At 37.9% G+C, this 13,660-nt stretch overlaps 1 long non-coding RNA gene across 3 annotated transcripts in view; it reads right to left on the bottom strand.

The window, feature by feature from the left end:
- Positions 1-13,660, bottom strand: part of LOC121032899 (uncharacterized) — a 72,827-nt gene that overhangs the window by 12,406 nt on the left and 46,761 nt on the right. For all 3 annotated transcript variants that reach the window (XR_005791590.1, XR_005791588.1, XR_005791586.1), the window contains exons 2-3: positions 10,239-10,401; positions 4,851-4,900 (exon numbers count right to left, since the gene is read on the bottom strand). This is a non-coding gene — a long non-coding RNA (uncharacterized LOC121032899). The remainder of the gene's footprint in view (positions 1-4,850; positions 4,901-10,238; positions 10,402-13,660) is intronic.

Genomic DNA, 13,660 nt, shown 5'->3' with positions numbered 1-13,660 from the left:
GGCTCATGCTATTCGTGCTTTGCAGCACATCCAGATCAAGAGTTAGAGTCTTCTTTAGACATTAGGTTTACTGACAATTTAGAAAGAACAAGCCTGCTTTCTGGTTCTGTAAATACTACCATTAGTTAGTTCTTAAAAACACTTCAGGAATAAACAGGCCGAGTGAATAAAAAGGCAGTATTTTATGTCGCTTTTTGATTATAAACCTTCATTCTGTGAACTTTGCTGAGGATTAGAAAGTGTTGGTTAAAGATTCCTAGAGGAAACCTCTATGGTTAGGCAATTTTGCCTTCATCTGTTGCTTTTGTTCTCAGTATTAAGTTGAAACAAGGCCTTAATGAGGACAACACAAAACATATCAATGCTGCTTATCTTTTCTATGCCCGAAAAAGGCCGATTTCTGGGCCCTTACTAGTTGTAGTAAAACACGTTCCATTAAGAGTGGTTACAAGTAGGGTCACTTATTCATTGTGCCTTAACCAGACAGAGCTCTTTCTCGATGCTTCGAATCACACCAGACACACTATTGCCACAGGACTTTAGCACTGGCTGCTCCCTCCACTTGGAATGCTCTTCCTCTCTGTAACCACAAGTCTGACTTGTTCACCTCCTTCTAGTTTTGTACTGAATGTTACCTTCTCAACGAAGCTCACTTGATCATCCATCCTATTTAAAACCGGTGGCCCCTTGGGGCGCCTGGGTGGCTCAGTTGGTTAAGCCTCTGACTTCAGCCCAGGTCATGATCTCACCATTGGTGAGTTTGAACCCCGCATTGGGCTCTGTGCTGACGGCTCAGAGCCTGGAGCCTGCTTAGGATTCTGTGTCTCCTTCTCTCTCTGACCCTCCCCCACTCACATTCTGTCCTCTCGCCCAAAAATAAATAAACATTAAAACTGGTGGCCCCCTTGAACTCCTGATTCTTTTTTCTCTATTTTAGGTGTTGACAAACTGTGGCCCATTGGCACAAAACCATCTTCATTTTTTAATATCTTGATTGTGGCCAATTCTGCCCTATAACAGCAGAGTTGAGAGACAATGTAGACTGCAAATTGCATGGTAGGTTTTTAATAACTGTTGAATGAATGAATGAAGGAATGAATGCATATAAAGTGCTCCAAAAAGATTAATTATGGTCATTATTATTTCAGTATATCCACAACTTTTCAAAAGGGAAGGGTATATATTACCCCAGCATATATTCCCAACGTAACATGTAGACAGTTGGGACTACCACAAGACTTCCTCACCTATGGTGAGAAGTGTGCTTTTACGGGTTTGTCTCTAAGCCTTATATACCTGCCTACTTCCACTAGAACACCTACATGATCCTAAAATAAACACCAGAGGAAAAGGCTTTTTTATAAAAGTAAACATCTTTTGCAGCTCTAAGACATTTGGCTTTTGTTGGGGAAGTACTATTTTCAGGTTCAGACAGAAGAAGGTCTATTTTTACACTATAGCCAGACAAGACTTAACTATTGAGCCAAATGGGTAGGTGCATTTTCAAACTATGTCTTTATTTCACTTAAAAGAAGAGGGGAAGGGATAAGCTCACCTTTTGATCAAGGAAATAAAAGATTCAACCTTCCAGTTCCTTCAGTAATTGATAAAATTTTTTTCCATGTGGGTTACAGTTCTTGAGCACATTAACAAACACCAATTTATATAGTCTCTTGTCTATGCAAAATATTCACAAAGTTACTGCAAAGGCATTAAGGTTGGAACCCATGTAATCAGAATTCTGAAAATCTATTTTTTATTTCTGCTTTTTAATTGCTACTTCAGTTGTAGTTTCCAAAAGCACAGGTGTATCAGCCTCCTTATTGTTTTTAGATAGTATTGGCGGGGGGTGGTAAACATGAACTAAGAGTTAGGTGTGGCAGAAGTGGATCTTCCATGATAGCCAGCCTCAACTGGGGATGATTTTGCATTTAGCAAAATCTGGAGATATTTTTAATTGCCATGACTGAGAAGGTGTTACTGGCATGTTAGTGTAACAGCATCAGACAGGGGTGCTTCTAAACATTCTACAATGCCCAGAACAGGTACCCCTGACTTCCCAACAAGGAATTATCTTGTTCAAAATGTGAGCAGTGCCAAGGTTGAAAAACCCTGCCCTATAATATAGTTAATACTTTTCCTTTCCCTTTCTAAGCCATTTGCTTTCTTGCTGCCTTAGTGATGTCATCCTATGCAACCTAGGATTAATAACAGGTGTCTATGTCCTTTATCACTGGGAGAAGATAATGACTGTCCAATAGTGCAAATAATTCAAGCATTAAAAATCCCTAAGGAAGGGAATTATTACTACTTATTAAGATTAAATAGTATCTCTAGATTTCATGGCTATATTGATTCAGGGCTGCTTTTTTAAAATTTAAATAATTTAGAGAAGCTTAAAATGTCTAGTTAGTGATCCCCTGTGGGGTCATAGAGAGAAGGTCACAGAACAAAGGGTGCAGAAATCCCTGTAAAAAAATCCATAGCCAATGTGTTTCCTCTTCTAGGTCTCTTTGTGGCTGTTCTATTCCAGACTGTCTCCCCTCTCTGGATCCCTGCCTCTGACCTTTCTGGCTTCTTCCTCTTCCTAAAGGATAGTTTTGCTCCAACCTCTTATTCATTTCCCCTTAATTTGCTGAGTATTTCATCAACGATCTTGTTTTACTCAAGCATTCCCTTGGGGTCTCACCCTTCACTCAAGTAGCTTACTGCGTTTTTCCTGAACAAATATAGTGTCTTAACAAGATAAATTTGGATGAAAAAAATATTCTCTTCTAAATAAATATAAATCTAAATATAAATATTTCCCCTTGAATACTTAATAATTTTATCTCATATAGCCCTTCTTAATTAGGAAATGGATAAATAGTAATTAACATAAAAAAGAAAACCAGAGCAAAGAATTACTTCATTTATTTTAATTTGGGGCTAAAAAGAGAACACTGTGGCTTTAAACAAGGTTCCTAATGTCTAAGGCACCTAAATCCTTAAATTGTTATTGGAAGAAACTGTGTTTGTTTTTTAATTTTATAAAAGTCTTGGGTTCATGGTGACAGAGGGCTGGCATAGTGGTAGTGGCTGCTATGTAAATGGAGGACCCAAGTGGTAATCTTGAAGGGTCAGAACACCCTATCTTCAACACAGATTATCTTCTCACAAGAGTTTATGCAAACTAAAAGAATATTATGTGCACTTCTACATAAATGTCTAATAGATTTTTTTTAAATTTTTTTTTTCAACGTTTATTTATTTTTGGGACAGAGAGAGACAGAGCATGAACGGGGGAGGGGCAGAGAGAGAGGGAGACACAGAATCGGAAACAGGCTCCAGGCTCTGAGCCATCAGCCCAGAGCCCGACGCGGGGCTCAAACTCACGGACCGCGAGATGGTGACCTGGCTAAAGTCGGACGCTTAACCAACTGCGCCACCCAGGTGCCCCAATGTCTAATAGATTTTTAAGGGGAGGTTAGTGATTAGGATATAACACAAGGCTCTTCTACTCAGCAAGTTGGAAACATGTTAGATGTAGAAGATTGAGTTGATAGGCCACTGGTCCACCCCATTATGTTATTTCTTAGGTTTCTATATGTTTTCTTAGAAGAGGAGAAATATTTTGTCTATATCAATTAAATTTAAGAGAAAATGTAACTTATTTTCCATTTGCACCCAATTTAACATCCAAAATCCTTGCATTGGTTTATAAGGTCTAGAGGATATGGCTACCTCCATCTTGCTAACCTCATCTCCTACTCTCCCCTCACTCACTTACTCTGTTCTAGAACTCTGCCTCCTTGCACTTCCTCAAACTCTTCAGACACTCTCTGTCTCAGGACCTTTATACTTGTTCCTTATGCCTGGAATGTTCTTTCCTAGTTTATCCACTTGCTTTCTTCCAAACTCAAGTCTTTGCTCTACTTTTTTCTCATTGATCACACTATTTCATATTTCATATTTCAAAACACACCTTTGCTTTCTCCCCTCAGCTTTGTTGATCCTTCTTCCCTACTCAACTTTTCTCTGGTTTTACACAGTATTAATAACAAACTAACAAACGAAATAATGTACTCATTTATAATGTGACTTGTTTATTTCCTACTTGCCTCTGTTAGAATATTTCTCAAGGGCAAGGACTTTTGTCTGTTTTGCTCCCCAAAATATCTCAAGAACCTAGAACAGTGTCTGGCTCATAGTAGCCATTCCATACATATTTATTGAATAAATGAATGGGTTGGTTAAACATAAGCAGGGACAGAGAGCTCTAGTTATGGCAGTGGTCTCTGTGAGGAGGTTGCAACTCTCAAGAGGGCAGCTTGTAGACACCCTAAAACAAGGACAGAAGGAAGACAGAGGTAGGGGAGAGGGGGTAATGTGTATTGTATTTTACAATCTTTTTCTAGGGTTGGCCTTGCTAATGGATATCTGAGGAATAGGAAAATTCTTGGATATAGGTGCTCATAGGCAGCTGTTTCCAGTGTATGTAAGTGTTGTGTGCGTGTGTATGTGTGAGAGAAAGAGAGAGAGAGAGAGAGAAAGAGAGAGAGAGAGAGAGACAGAGAGAGAGAGAGAGAGAGAGAGAGGAAGGCATTGCAATAGTATGGCTAAGAAACTTCCTGTCACTCACTTGACCTCTCATACCTTCCACCTCCATGCACTCAACCAGCATGCTGATACCTGCAGCGTGCCATCTGGTTTTATTTTTATAGTCAGACAAAGATGACAAACTCAAGACATCTTTGGATATAACCTTAAATACCTCTCAGGGCCACAGTGAGACAAAACAACTTCATTTTTACCAGACACAAGACAAAGATGACTCATCAGACAAAACAAATCTAGTTTTACAAACCCACCTGCTCACTCCTGGGAAGCTGTTTTAATGTGATATTCCAGTGTGCTCCAGCTGAATTAGAAGGCAAAATGGAAAGTTTATTAGAAGACTAAAAGGTCACGTTAGTTTATGCTTTCTTCCCCAGTATGAGGATTCTGCTAGTGATCACAGCTCTGAGCATGAGCTCTGAATTACGAATCAGACTGCGTGGGTCTAAATCTCATTCCATTACTTAAATGGCTATGACTAAAGTTATTTAGTCTCTTCATCCTCAGTTTTTCCCATTTGTTAATAGTATTGTGAGATTATCGTGAGAATAAAATGAGCTGATATATATGTAAAGTGTCCAGCAAGGCTGAGCAAAGGGTATCTCTTAGGCATACTGTATAATACAGGCAGTCAGGTTGCCTATATTAAAATCCTGGCTTTACTACTTTCTTGCCTTGCAACTTGGGGCAAGATACTTCACATCACTGCTTCAGCTTCACTTTTAAGGGAAAAATTACTGCAAAGGAGAATTCAACAAAACAGTTTAGGAAAATAACTTCTGAAACACCTGACACACAGCAAGTGTGCAATAAAAGGCAATGGTTATTACTCTTACCACTACAATTACTACCACTACTATTACTGTTACTGCAACCACAGCTGATGCTGCTACTACCATATTAGCAATGTGAGAAGGCTGGAAAAAAACCCATAAACTTTTACTCCCATAGAGACTTTGGTTTACAGATTTTGAAGACATTTTCTCTCACCTTCCTATCCATATTCCTTTGTTTATCCCTGCAGTGCATTTATCAAAAGAAATTGGTGAATGTTATCAAGATACCAGAATAAGGGGATGCACTTCAGATTCTAGACTCTAGAAGTAGGCGTGGAGTTCCTTGGATTATAATTTGAACAGCATCTTTGAGGGCAAAAGTCCCTGTTTTCCGGTTCATTTTATTTGGAACTTGACATCCTGAAAATAATGGAAGGAACAAGGAGCTGGCTGTAACTGAGGAATAACTGGTCACTCTGGGAGAGGCAGAAAGTTCTCTATGAATATCTGTTTTGTCTATCTCTAATATTAAAATTCCTGAGTCATAGTTGGGCACTCTGATTTTTAGTTGGAGACTCTATTTCCCAGATTTATTTGTAGCTAGCTGTGCCCTTATGACTAAGTTCTTGAAATAGAATGGCAATAGAAGTGATATGTACGACTTCCAGGTTACACCTTAAAAGAAACGAGTAATACACATGTCTTCTCCTTTATTTCCTCTCACTACCTGGGATGTACACATGATGGGGGGTGTTAGAGCATCTGCTTTAGATCCAGAGATGGAAGGTTCTTAATGAGGATGGCACAGATACCCTCCCAACATTGGATTGTCTTATCTCTGAACTTTCACATGAGAGACAACAATAAACTTCTATATTGTATTAGCTGCTAGACTTCAGGATCTCTTAGCCTGTAATTAATACAGCCAAAATAACTCAATAAAAATGGCACTCTACACAACCATAATCATAAAGGAAGACAATGTCATACTGCTTGAATGTAATGAAAACATTTTCAGAAAGGAAATACCTCAGTCTTTGAGGTAGATCATTTTATTTTTTTTATTTATTATGTTTATTTATTTTTGAAAGAGAGTGCAAGTTGGGGAAGGGCAGGGAGATGGAGACATAGAATCTGAGGCAGCTCCTGGCTCTAAGCTGTCAGCACAGAGCCTGATGTGGGGCTCAAACCCATGGGTGGTGAGATCATGACCTGAGTCGAAGTCAGATGCTAAACTGACTGAGCCACCCAGGTGCCCCATAGGTAGATCATTTTAAATCTAAGAGACTACATTAAGTTTTGAACTTCAAAGCATTCTCCAAGTCTTTTTCTCATAACAGTTATGTCTGCAATGGTACCAATTACCAGCGCTCTTTGGGTTTGTGGTTAGATACTCTTTTGTATGGTTAGAATTCAAACAAATGCTAATGTTATTATCTACATCGCCTTTATTTAGGGTTTTAACGTATTCAGTTCATGGATTAGAGTGATGCAGACACCAAAGTAAAATAGACCCTAAAATTTAGGATAAAAGACAACTATATTAAAATGCCAGTAAGAAGTTGATACAATCACATCAGGGAATGACATGCTCAAGACTTACAAGCCTGAATCATTTACTGTATGTACTGCTTTTATGTTTAACAAAATCTTTAAAGAAAATTACATGCTAAGGTTGTGACTGATTGTTTACAAGTTTAGAATTATCCTCTGATTTAGTAGTTTACTGCTCTATGAGAGTGAGTTTAAGCATCCTTAGGAAGTCAGTATTTTAATTTATATATATATATAAATAAATTATATATAAATATATATATAAATGTGTATATATATATATATATATATACACACACATTCAATAAATATTAAAGTATATTTGACACAAAATGCTACATTAGTTTCAGGTATACAGCATACTGATTTGACAACTCTATACATTACGTTATGCTCACCACAAGTGTAGCTACCCTCTGTCACCATATAGCACTATTAAATACCGTTGACTGTAAGGAAGTCAATTGTAAAATGTAATAACTGAAAATTAGTACAACTGGGAATTGGCATGTTAATGGAAATTGAAAGAAGCAGGCTCATGTTGCAGTGTGAAATCCAAAAAAAGGTAAGTGACTCTGCGGTAGAAAGGAGATTAAAAGTAGACCTTTTTCTTCCACACAGTCATGGCCAAAGGATGATTTCATCTCACATACTGTGATTATGATTCATCAGGGAATATCTAAAGCGAAGGCAGCCTTTCATCAGGCTAGCATAGCTTAATAAAAATGCCTGTAAGAACATCCACATCCTGTCCTTTCCTTCTGTAAACATTTGCTCTGAGGTTTGCGCTCTTGGATCGACCCACCATGCCAGAGGAAATGGGTACCCTCTCTCTAGGCCAGGTTTGCCTGATATCGTTACAACTAATTTTCTAGCCTGCAGATAGATCTTTTAGAAGTTCTTTTGACGTGGCTCAATGCCTATGTATCTTTTTACTTCTAAGTCAATGAGTAAATGAAAGTTTCTGAATATTTAGATCTGGGACCAGATCATTAATCTCATCCATTAGATTCAGTCTGGAATAGCTATCCTTGAGTTCGTACCATCACATGTATTTTTATGCTAATTTTATTTCTGGGGGAGTACTATTCTTAATAATTTAAACAGTACTCAATTTTAAATCAGACAAAGGAAAGACAGGTAATATTGATCTTAAAAATAAATGATTACCCCACTACGCACTAAGTAGCCTGAGGGAAAATACTGATTTAACACCAAATGCTGACAAGAATACAGAGAAACTGGATCTTTCACACATAGTTGGTCAAATACAAAGGCAGACAATTACTCCAGAGAACGTTTTGCAGTTTCTTAGAGAATTAAACATATACTTAACAATCTAGCAATTGCCCTCATACATTTATCCTAGGAAAATTAAAACTTACTCTCATAAAAATCTGTATACAAATTTTTTTTAGCAACTTTAACTGTGATAGCCCTAATTAAAAACAACCCAGATGTCCTTCAAAAGGTGAATGAATAAACAAACTGAGGTAAATCTATACAATGGAGTACTATTCTGAAACACAAAGATATTATTTATATACACATCAACTTGGATAAATCTCAAGCCATTATGCTCAATGAAAAAAGCCTAACTCAAAATATTCGTTACTACATGATTCCACTCTTAAAACAGCAAAATGATAGGAATCAGATCAGTGGAGAATAGATCAATGGAGTTAGGGATGGGGGAAGAGGGAGGTATGACTAGGCATCGTGAAGGAGTTCAGTGGTGATTAAATCTCTATGCTGATAATATTTCATAGAACCATACAATGGGAGTGTATGTGAAAACTAGTGAAATTTGAGTAAATTCTATAGTAAGAGTATTCCTGGTTTTGATAATGTACTACAGTTAAGCAAAATGTTAGTTTTGGAGAAGCTGGGTAAAGGGTTCATGGGACCTCTCTATACTATTTTTGCAACTTCTTGTCAATTTATAATTATTGCAAATAAAAAAATTTGAATTGATTATATTAACTCACCAAGTACTACAGTTTACTTTTTAATCTACTTATTTTATTTTATGGGAAGTAATGCAAGGAGGAGCAAGAATGTCAAACTGCTTTAATCAGAACAGTTCTGCTTTTTATCTGTTTATTCCTATGGGAAGATTTCTTATGTAGACACAGTTCTTGGGATACAGTCTGAAAACCACTTCTAAAAAGTTATAGACATTTTTTGAGACAAAACCAAATCATGTACAATAATTTAGTTTTTAATCAAGAAAAGTAGGTATGCTTTAGAAGGCATTTTGATTATTATTTATGGTAACAAAGAGTTTTGGCTTCCAAGGGAAGCTATTATAAATAGCCACATATTTTAGACATGGTATGAGACCTGGTTTGTTTGTTATGAAATTACAGATGCTGATGTTAACCAGAGCTAACATGCTGCTTGTTGCATTGCAGGGAAATGAAATTGTTGGTGGACTTTTCCTAGAAGTCATTTAAAACTGGCAGTTAGCTGGTAGAGCAGTGATTTTTCAATCTGAGATCCAGTTAGGCAAGACAAGAACGGCTACAAAACTACTCAGCTTGGCCTAATGTAGGATTTGTTGCCAATACAAACTGCACCTCTAAATATTCAAAAAAATCTTTATTTGCTCCCATGAAATGTTGTCCTCATGCAGGTATTTTGGACAGCAGAGCAGTTTGAGGTGGTTGACAGCTGCCTCATACAGAGATGTTTCTTGTGGCACCTGTAGAGGCAAAGCTTTCCTGGTAGGATCTGACCAGATGTGGTTTGGACCCTTCACTCTACATGCTCAACATACCTACCCAGAGCCCCAGTAAGTTTCTTACCCCAGTGACCAAAGCCTGACTACAGCTGTGGTGCTTAGACACGGCCTCTGGGGTAATTATAGAGTTGGCCTTGTGGTTGTCTTCCAGGAAATGGCAAATACCACTTGCCTTAGTTGGTCCCGGCAGACTTCACTCGGGGACAACAGGAAACAAAGTCCATGTAAGGGCATCCTGTAGCCGCTGCTACTTTTTGGCAGCTGGAAGGTAGACATGTTCTCTTTCACCATCTCCGTTTCCCCTTCCTAAATCAATTTGAGGCTTGTACGTATACAGTGATCCTTAAAAGGACCTACACTGGATAATTGCTTTTGACCTTCCTCCACTTACTCTGACTCTGAGAATGTTTTTGCAGCTAACTTTTTCAACTCTATTATCTTACTGCCAAGTGTCCTGGAAAGTTCTTCAAAGAGTTTTCTCTGCTTTCATCATTTAAGAGAATAGCTTTATTAGCTTGGGGCCAAAAATGGATTTAAAAAATATAATTAGTTCCCAAAATTAAACTTACCAGCTGCAGAAACTCAACTCTTCTCTGAACTGTTAAATTTGGATGCGAACTGTGAAACTGGAGCAGGAGCATGCTGTTTGATGGGGGTGGGAGGGGACAGGTCACATAGGGTCTTCTCAGGTGTCCTCACCATCTCCTGTCCTTGGGTACTTGTCCCATTTCCCTACAGCAAGAGGAATTTGATAGGGTGTTGTATGTGAAAGGAAGCCATAGCAGGAAAAGTTTTGGAATGCCATGGAGTATTATATGGCCACTAAAAATAATTAATTTCCAGCTAATCCAAATGATTTTCTGCAATTCCCACAATAGTTCAATTATTGTTGTGCGAGGAAAACAAGATACAGAAGAGTGTGATACTATATGTGGTACACAGAATTGGTCTCTCTTGCTTGCAGGTTATACATTTGGCAGGTGCAATAGTTAAATTAGCTGTGGTGAACGGGAGCATGTATTGGGCATATGCATAGTCTCTCTCCCTGAGACAAAGGTATTTCATCCATTTTCCCATTTTGCTAGCAATGGGTGGCTGATGAGAGGATGAATAATGTCACCTGGCTGAGTCATTTTTGTCTACTTGGCTGTTTGGTACCCCTTCCATGTTGGTTGATCTTGGGTAGGTGTTACATGTTTTCAGGCTCTTTATACTTCATGCTCATTCTCTAATGTTCAACTATCTGCCTACTTCCCAGGTTTCCTTTTTCCTGATATTCCAGTCTTTCTCCTTATAGGCCCATATAGTGGGTTTAAGTGTTTGCCCCAAATTCATGCCTACCTGGAAACTCAGATTGTGACCTTCCTTGGAATTAGCATCTTTGTAAATATAATTAGTTAAAAATCTTGAGATAAAATCATACCAGATTTAGAGTGGGCCCGAAGTCCAATGACTGGGGCTCTTATAAGAAGAAGGGAGGATACTGAGAGGTGCATGGAGAAGAAGGCATTATTGACAATAAAGGCAGAGACTGGAATGATGAGTCTACAAGCCAAGGAATGCCAAGGATGGCTGGTGATTACTGGAATCTAGGAGAGAGGCTTGGTATGGTTTTGTCCTTAGAGCCTCCAGAAGAACTAACCCTACTAACACGTTGATTTCAGATTTCGGGCTTCCTTGAACTATGACGGAATAAATTTAAGCTGTTTAATCTGCATGGCAGCTCTAGGAAATGAGCATAGTCCCTGACCAGCTGGCCAAGCATCTGCTACTATCCAAGAGTCCATGTATATTCTGACCTTTGGTGGTTTCTTTCTTCACACAAAATGAATAATTAGGTATATAGCCCTGAAGCTCTGCCTACTGGTTGATTTCCCTTATCACTATGTTTCAAGGGTATCGCTTAAACATTTATGATAGCTAATTTCTATCATACAATAAATTTGACATATTAAACTAAATACTTCTGACATGAAAAGGTATCCTTAAGAAAGCAAAAAGATAAATGAAGACAAAATATTTGTAACACCTTGGCAAAGAACTGATAGCAAGAATATATACAAGATATCTATAAGGTAGTAAGACCACAATGAGATACCATTTAAAACCCAATTAGTTAACTGAAGAAGTCTAATATAATCAAACACTGAAGATGATGTGGATAAGTAGACTGGCTTGTACTTTGCTGGTGGGAGTACAAATTGGATGAACTACTTTGGAAAATAATCTGGCATTATCTTTTAAAATTGGAGATTCGTGGGGCACCCGGGTGGCTCAGTTGGTTGAGCGGCCTATACTTGATCTTGGCTCAGGTCATGATCTCACAGTTTTGTGGGTTTGAGCCCCATGTTGGAAAAAAGTAGAAATGCCCATGCTCCCCACGTACTGCTCCTCTAAAGTAAGAACCACTGATACAAAAGAATTTAGAGAAACAACTTAATAGTTGAAGTGCTGGAAGTATAATGGAAGCATTCCCAAGTTCTCCAACCTCTGGAATTAACTTTTTCTTTAATTTACAAACCAAGTGATCTAAGTCACATTCTGCATACAATGGGAAATCCAGAACCTTCTCCAATGATCCTGTGATTTGCTGTAAAAGAGATTAATGTTCTTCCAGACATTTGTTACTGAAGTTTCCTGCTTCTGCAGAATTCTGGATCCCCACTCACTTGTATTCTCACTCTACTGTGTGAGTAGCCCTCTCTGTGCTTACTTTCTCTTCATTCACTCAAGTACCACTAATATATTTCACCTCCACTCCTGGCTCTCCCTCTCCTTTACTCTATCTCATTTTTTGCCCTAGAATTTATCATCATCTGGAAAATTATATATTAATTTCATGGGGACAGAGACATGGTCCGTTCTATTTGTTCCTACATCCCTAAGTGCTATTCCACATGCAGAAGGAACTCAATAAATATGTGTGTGATGAATGAATGATTGAAAACTTTATTATTATTAATGATATTTATTTATTTAATCTATATAGCAGACTTTTACTGTGAGCTTTGGATAATGGAGGTTACTTAAATCAGATCTCAGAATAGGAAAACAATTTAAAATGAAACGCTACACATCTCTTTTTTCCTAGCTCCCAGATCATTCTCAACAGGGAATTTCTCGCAAGCCTTTCTCCTTAGGCCATGTTTGTGACCTTCTTAGGCCTTCTTTCCCTTGACCTTTTAGGCCTTATCTTGTCCCTCCTCCCATCTCAGGTCCAGAGCTCTTCTAGCTTCCAATGCTGATTCAATCAGCAATGTACCTACACAATCAAAAGTCCAGTTGTTGTCTTTCCAATACTTGGTGCGTAAAATTTGATTAATCATAATCCTTGGCCCTTGACACAGTCTCAACCTTGGTCCAGGCCTGGACTTTATTTATTCATTTTTTTGTTTAGTTACACATTTGTTTATTAAATAAATACCTGTATATGCACCACGCAGCATGAAAATGAGAACATTCATAATTTCTAACATGTACCTATATTTTCCTCCCTATTTTATACCCTGCCTCTCTACAGAAGTTTTCCAAGTACCTCTGATTCCTGACAATCCCCTCCTCCAATCCCTCCTACCTCTGTTGGTGAACATTTCTTACATACAACTGTGCCTCCTAGTTTGGTCATCCCAGGGTAGCCCAAATAATCTCAGGTTATACAATTGTAACAAAGTAATAAATAAATTTTTTTATTGACAACATATTTAATTAAAAAAACCCAGAATTTGTTTAAAAACAATAGTGTTGTTAAATGAAATGTGAGAATCCTCAATGCCTTAATTTGAAAATCACTCCGTTAGTCTTTTTTAAAAATCAATTTTTGTTCCTCTTTAATAACAGCTCCATTTTTCCTGACATTGCTTGTTTCCAATGTATTGGAACTGAAACTGGACAAAACAGTTAGATGAATGTTGAATTAAAAGTCTCTTCTTTGATCTTTCTCTGTGTGTGTTTAATTTACTGAATGTTTACCACATGCCAAGAATCATCTTAA

Source organism: Herpailurus yagouaroundi, unplaced genomic scaffold, assembly GCF_014898765.1.
Source record: "Herpailurus yagouaroundi ecotype Mexico unplaced genomic scaffold, PumYag 28, whole genome shotgun sequence".
Taxonomy (NCBI): domain Eukaryota; kingdom Metazoa; phylum Chordata; class Mammalia; order Carnivora; family Felidae; genus Herpailurus; species Herpailurus yagouaroundi.
The sequence above is the reverse complement of the archived record's forward strand: the minus strand, read 5'-3'. Positions and strand labels throughout refer to the sequence as shown.